This window comes from Otolemur garnettii, unplaced genomic scaffold, assembly GCF_000181295.1.
Source record: "Otolemur garnettii isolate 467f Iridium unplaced genomic scaffold, OtoGar3 scaffold00233, whole genome shotgun sequence".
Taxonomy (NCBI): domain Eukaryota; kingdom Metazoa; phylum Chordata; class Mammalia; order Primates; family Galagidae; genus Otolemur; species Otolemur garnettii.
Window position 1 is genome coordinate 394,755 of NW_003852628.1, and position 7,442 is coordinate 402,196.

General features: G+C 45.2%; 1 pseudogene; it reads left to right on the forward strand.

Moving 5' to 3' along the window:
* Positions 1-4,840: 4,840 nt before the first annotated feature.
* LOC105888241 lies at positions 4,841-5,317 on the forward strand (annotated as a pseudogene).
* The last annotated feature ends 2,125 nt before the right edge of the window (positions 5,318-7,442 follow it).

Sequence of the window (7,442 nt, forward strand, 5' to 3'; positions counted from 1 at the left end):
TGGCTGGCGCCTTAGCCGCTTGAGCCACAGGCGCCGAGCCCACTTTCTGGTTTTCAAAGGTAGTCATCTAGTGTAATAAATTTTCCGCTCAGGACTGCTTTGGCTGAATCCCAGAGGTTTTGGTAACTTGTGTCTTCATTATTGTTATGTTTGAGGAAATTAACAAATTCCCTTCTTATCTATTCCTGAACACGACTATCATTCAGCAGGAGGTTGTGTAGTTTCCAAGACTTTGTGTGGGGATGAGTGTTTTTCTTGGAGTTTAGCTTCTTGTGGTCTGAGAAGAGACGTGGTATGATTTCTATTCCTTTAATTTTGCTGAGGTTTGATTTGTATCCTAGGATGTGATCTATTTTGGAGTATGTGCCAAGAGAAAAAAGTATATTCTTTTGTTTTGGGATGGTGTGTTCTGTATATGTCTATTAATCCCATTTGTTTTAGGGTCACATTTAAGTCCTTTGTGTCCTTGTTTAAGTTTCTGTTTAGAATATCTTTCCAGTTCTGTCAGAGGGGTGTTGAAGTCCCCTATTATTAAGGTGTTATGGGACATCATATTTCTCATACCCCTCAAGGTGTGTTTCATAAATCTGGGAGTATTTAAATGAGGTGTCTCTTACCACAGAGGCTGCTATGAGGGATTGCTCTGCCTGCAACCACCCAGGTGACAGACGGTTCCACCAGCATGGGTGAGTCTGTTTAGGCTGTGGTCATGGGTGACCAGGCTGTGGGCATTGCTCAAGCCAGGTCTTAGAGTAATGGCTGCTTGAGGCTTGGCAGTCTGGTGAAGTGTTGGACCTCCGGGCGGTACTGCCACCAGTGTGAATGGTAGAGAGTCAGGTGGGGTCTTGGTGCACAACTCTGGAATCTTGAGGGTGGTGTTGTAGGCCTGACAAGGGTCCTGGGTACACAGGGGCAGAAGCTTGGACTCAGGTGCAGCCAGAGCCTCAGGGCTGGATCTGGGGATTATGAGGCAGAGCCACACAGATGGAAGGCTATTCTACCAGCATGGAGATTTCTGATGCCCAGCTATGCAGGCAGGGGATTGTCTCAGTGGCCCAGGGACCATGGAGGCAGGACACAGCTGCTGGCTGGTTGAGGCTCACTTCCCTAGCCTAGGACCTGCTGAGGCTATTGCCCAGGGTTTCCCAGGTGGTTCTTGGAGGCTCTGCCTTAGCTCAGATGCCATGCTAAGGGGAGGAGCACTTATTTCCCAGTCATAGGGCACAGCATGGTGGAGGATGGTTCTGGCTCCCACGCCCTCCCCTGCCTGGTGGGCGTGATGCAAAGGCTACTGTTAAAAAGCTGAGCAGCCCTGCCACCTGGTGGTTGAAGCCTGGGGGTTGGGAGCCACCAGATCTCTGCTGCACCTACGTTCCAGTGAAATGTCTTTGCAGACTCCGAGCAACTTCCCAATCAGTTTAGAGGTCAGCAGTGGTGGTGGTTTTTCCCTGAAACCTGGGGGTTGGGAGCCACCAGATCTCTGCTGCACCTTTGCAGACTCTGAGCAGCTTCCCAATCAGTTCAGAGGTCAGCAGTGGTGGAGGGTCCCCCCCCCCGCCTCCCCCGCTTCTTAGGTAAGATAGGGTGGCTGGCGTGGGCTGAAGCTGGGTTTTTCCCTTCCTCCATGTGGAAGGCTACAGCCAGTTGAGATTATGTATTTCCTTTTATCCATACTAGTTAGGCTGTGAAAAAAACCCAGCATGTTAGGATCTGGTTAAATAACTTTTTTTCCCTGAGTACAGACATTTTTAAGAGGTAAAGAATGCTCTTATGGGTTTCAAAATGGTTTCTTTCCCCTTCCCCTTAATGGAAGCATGAGGGGATTTTTTTCTTTGATATTCACTGTGATAACCTGGTAGAACTCCAGAATGTAAAACTCATAAAAGTGTGGGCAACCCTGAGATGGGTTCCCCTGGAGTTTTTATCTTTCAGAATTGTCCACACAGAGCCTCAGCTACTCATCAATTACAGTCCAAGTGTTCTCACCCCAGCACTGGTTGCCACAGCATTTTCTGCTCTGATAAGCTGTGATTTTCTGTATTCGCCTGTCTCTCTCTCTCTCCTTCCTTCCTCCTCTCCTCTCCTCTCCTCTCTTTCCTTTCCTTTCCTTTCTTTCTTTCTTCATACAGAGTCTCACTCTTGCACCCTGGGTAGAGTGCTGTGGCATCATCATAACTCACAGCAACCTCAAAGTCCTAGGCTCAAGTCATGCTCTTGCCTCAGCCTTCCAGGTAGCTGGGACTACAGGTGTGTGCCATGAAGCCCAGCTAGTTTTTCTATTTTTGTAATAGAGACAGAGTCTTGCTTTGCACAGGTTGATCTCAACCATTCTCCGGTTCTTTGTTCTGTTCCCTGTCCACTTTATATCTTCAATTCTTTCCACGAATGTAGGATTTTATAAGGTCCACCACCTATCATAAATTCTTCATTCCATATTATTCACGGAGTCCTCTTCCCTGATTGAACTCTGACACAATCCGTTAGCTTACCTGATGGCACAGGTCAGGTTCTGGAGTTCCAGCCACTATACCAATATTACAGGCTAGAAGCAGGAAAATGACAGGTGGGCGGAAGAGTGCTTGGTCCCTGAGTCAGTTAACTCTCCTGGAGCTGGGGCTTCCCCTGCAGGAGAAGAAGGGGAACTGCATAGGCAGTCACCTTGGTGGCCATGTACCTAAGCACTCCTGATTACTCCTAAGCATTACTCCTAAATGGATTCTCAGAGTGGTTTTGTACTCTAATGATTTCACTATAATTTAGGATCCTTTTTTTTTTTTAGATAAAGTCTCACTTTGTTGTCCTGTGTAAAGTACTATGGTGTCATCATAGCTCACAGCAACCTTAAACTCCTAGGCTTAAGCATTCCTCTTACTTCAGCCTCCCAACTAGCTGGGACTATAGGCACAGGCCACTACATCCGTCTAGTTAATTTAGGATCTTATTTGCAACCCTTGTTCTATCTGTGTTTTCTTAGATTCTGGATTTGTCTACTTGGTATCCATTCATCACAGGGCCAGTTGTGCCAACTAACTCATATTTTCTGTATTTTTTTTTTTTTTTGAGACAGAGCCTCAAGCTATCCCCCTGGGTAGAGTGCCATGGCATCACGCTCACAGCAACCTCCAACTCCTGGGCTCAAGCGAGTCTCCTGCCTCAGCCTCCCAAGTAGCTGGGACTACAGGCGCCCGCCACAACGCCTGGCCATTTTTTGGTTGCAGCCATCATTGTTGTTTGGCGGGCCCGGGCTGGGGATTCGAACCCGCCACCTTAGGTGTATGTGGCTGGTGCCTTAGCCACTTGAGCCACAGGCGCCGAGCCATATTTTCTGTATTTTTGATGCTGTGGCATGTATGGCTGCATTGGCTGGAGAGAGAAAGCCCCTCCCAGGGCTAATTCCTAGAGAAAGGAAACAACCCATCGGTGAGCCCACCTTCCATATACAAACCAAGCACTCCCTGGTCTATCCCCCACGACCCCTCTACCTAACTGGAACACACCAAGCCCATACACATGTACTGCTCCTGCCTTAAATCAATCCAAGGCCGGGTACTGGACAGTGAGCTAGAGCCCCTGTGACTCAAAGCCTGCTGAAATTATTCAAAATAGCCAAAACTGCTTGCCTGCCTTGACCTGCTTTGCCTTCCCATGGATACCCCAATAAAGGCTGTGACCTATGCCTTCCCCTCACTCCTTTCTGCTCCTACGGCCTGTGGAGCATGCTGTGCCCTTTGTTTGGGGAGAAACTATGAGTAGTGTTAAACTTTTCTTCCAATGGCATTGGCTTCTCTGTGCTGTCACCTCTGTAGAAGTGTGGATGCCAGAGTTGGGCATGGGGAGACTCCCCCCAAGGACTGCAGGGTCCAGGTGACTGGCAGGCTGGAGCCGTGAAGAGCAGGGTCTTGGAGCCAAAGCATCTGAGTCTGAATTGTGACCCTACCATCTGCCAGATCTATGAGTCTGAATAGCTGTCTCTCTTGTCCATCCACGAGCCCCTCCTCCAGCAGTTATTGGAAGAATAACCAATTTAACACGTGATATGAGCATGAAGCATCTAGTAGCCCACAGGGACCGTCATACCTGAATTAGCTATCATCACTGGTCAACAAAAGTTTAATGAGGTCAGATTGCATCTCAGTATAGGCATGAGGGAGCTGAAGCAAAGAACAAGAAAAATCAATGCCCTTCTCACCGAGGCGCTTTGTACATTCTAGCAGGACAGATAGATGCAAAGCAGGCACTATACTAAATTAATAAGATGATCTCAGCTAGTGGTAAATACCATGAAGAAAATTAAATATGGAAATACGATAGATACAGACTAGTGAGGGTTACTTTAGGCTGGGTAGTCAGGGAGGGCTTCCTGGAGGAGGAGACTTCTGATAGTCAGTCATGGGAGGTGTGGGGAGAAGCATTCGCAGCAGAGGGGGCAGCAAGGGCAAAGGAGTAGAAGTGAGAGCAAGCTTGGTGCCCTCTAGGAGTGATCAGACGACTCCTGCTAAGATGACAGCTCTGAAGGCTGGACTGTGTGGCTCATGACCTAATGCTCTGGGAGGCCGAGGCAGGTGGATTGCTTGAGCTCAGGAGTTCGAGACCAGACTAATCAAGAGTGAGACCCCTCTCTCTAATAATAGCCAGGCATTGTGGTGTGCGCCTATAGTCAGCTACTTGGGAGACTGAAGCAAGAGGATCACTTGAGCCTAGGAGTTTGAGGTTGCTGTGAGCTATGACGCCACAGCACTCTACTGAGGCAACAAAGTGAAATTCTGTCTCAAAAACAAACAAAAAAGAGACTTCTTTTCAAGTTCAGCGTTTGGTCAGCTGGGACCCATGTGGGTTCAACATGCATATCGAGAAGTGTAATTTCTATTCAGGGTCAATCTACCCTGGCCATTGCATGATATTCATCCACAACAATTGCAAGGTGTTTAGATTTTGTAGATCCAAATGTCATAAAAACTTTAAAAAGAAGCACAATCCTCACAGGGTCAGATGCACTAAAGCATTCCAGAAAGCAGCTTACAGTGGATAATTCATTTGAATTTGAAAAACGTAGAAATAAACCTGTCAAATACCAGAAAGAGCTTTGAAATAAAACTATTGATGCATGAAGAGAGTTGAAGAGATCAAACAAAATGCCAAGCTAAATTTATAATGAACAGACTGAAGGAAAATAAAGACACAGGAAGTCCAAGGCATCAAAGAAGTCCATCAAAACACCCATCTTATCTGAGCCCATCTTGCAGGCAGTGGAAAGAAGTTGGAGGAGAAAATGGAACAGCAATTATAAGAGGATGTGGACATAGAAGGTGTTTCTTAAAATTCTTATTGTCTGTAACCATTTCTATATGTACCTTTGAAAATGTCTTTGGAGACTAGAACTTCCAAGTTACTGATTTATTTTTCACATAAGGTCATTCAAATGAAAGGGACTTAAAAATATATCACCTACATTGCTGTCTGCAAAACATCAGATAGTATGGATGTTTGATTGCATCTCAATGTTAAACCTTCACTGATAGATGTACTTATGTAAATTATGAAAATTCTGCTTGTGAATACAGAAGTGAATTGTGGGGATAAAATGGTTATGCTGTTTGGATAATGGCTTGAGACAAAAGTTGTGGCTAGTAATAGGTAAAAATAAAATTTTCTTTGCCGTAAAATAGTCCCTTTATTAATGTTATCTAGAAGATATAGCAAGGAATTAACAATTTGTGACTATTAATTTCCAATAATATCTTTTCTTTTTATCAATATTTCCTGTTTGGGTTTATTAGCATCTTTCAAGACTATAATGACCTTGTATCATAAGGCCTAGACTGAACTGTTTTGGTCTGGTTTAACTGTTTTAATAGGTAGTTATGAATGTTGGGGACGAAAGTTGAATAATCTTTGCCTGACATGGCACTGTATAATTTCCACTTTGAGGAATACTCAGTTCTAACCTGTGACTCCTGATAGAATAAACTTTATTTTTCTATAGGAATTCCAGTGGCTTTTAAAATTTGTTGTGTGATTTTCTTTATAAAAGCTCCTAATTGTTTTTGGAAAATAGAATTTATGGGCTGAACATCTGTTCATTAGTTGCACAAAAAATAAAACCATTTAAAAAGTAAAAACAAATGACAGCTCTGTGAGTGCAGGTTCTCATTTATTTAGTCATCGTGGTTTTGATTGCTTGCTTTGCTCTCCATGGATCCCTGGTCCCCCTCACTGGCCCCAGTACAGCGTGTGGCAACAGTATGGTTAACAACCAACAATGGTGGAATAAGCCAGGCATGGTGGGTGGCTCCTGCCTTTAATCCTAGCACTCGGGGAGACCAAGGTGGGAGGATCACCTGAGGTCAGGAGTTTGAGACCAGCCTGAGCAAGAGTAAGACCCCAATTTTACTAAAAATTGAAAAACTAGCTTGGCATGATGGCGGGTACCTGTAGTCCCAGCTACTTGGGAGGCTCAGTCGAGAGGATGGCTTGAGCCCAGGGGTTTAAGGTTGCTGTGAGCACTCTACTCAGGGCAATAAGTAAGAGCTGCATCCTCAAGGTATCCAAAGTGCTTAAACACAGTTTTTCTGTATGGGCACAATGGGGCACCATATTGCATGACCAGTTCAAGCATGTATAGACCCCTTTGGTCAAATGTTGGGTCAGGAAGTCCCACTTCTCCAAACCTGAGGGCTGCATCTCTAGAGTTCTTAGCTCTCTCTCAGGAGTGGGAAGGCGGGAGCTCCCTAAAAGAGAACTCAGGGAGACCTCTAGTGTATTCTCAGCTCTGGCTGGTGGTTAAAAGGAAAAAAAAAAACATACCTTAGGTGCTGGCTGGTGTGACAATGGCCAAAACAGAGCACTAGAAGGTCCTATGCTACTTCTTGAATTTTTTGCAAGACTTGAAGTTGTAGAAGTAAAGTACCACAGAGCAGATCCTGCTAGAAGAATCTCAGGACACTAAGGATATGGGCTCCATTAAAAGATGAGAAAATGGATATGGGACTGGACCCATGTTATGGGCTATATTGTGTGCACCCCTCAGATGCATATGTTGAAGTCTTAACTCTCAATGCCTCAGAATGGGACTTTATTTGGAGACAGGGCCTTTAAAGGAGTGATTAAGTAAAATGAGGCTTTTAGGGAGTGTCACAATCCCGTAAGACTGGTGTCACTATAGGCAGAGAAAATTTAGACATAAAGAGAAACCAGGAGTGCACTTTGCAAGGACACAATGAGAAGGCAGAGCACGGAGAGAGGCCTCAGAAGAAATCGTACCTGCTCACACCATGATCTTCCACTTCTGATCTCCAGAACTGTGAGAAATAAGTTTTTGTTGATTAAGCCACCCTGTCTGTGCCATTCTGTTATGGCAGCTCTATCAAACTAATGCATCCCCTCGAATCCATGTTCATCTGAATCCATGTCCCCATGACTCTTCATAGAAAAGGTCATTAAAA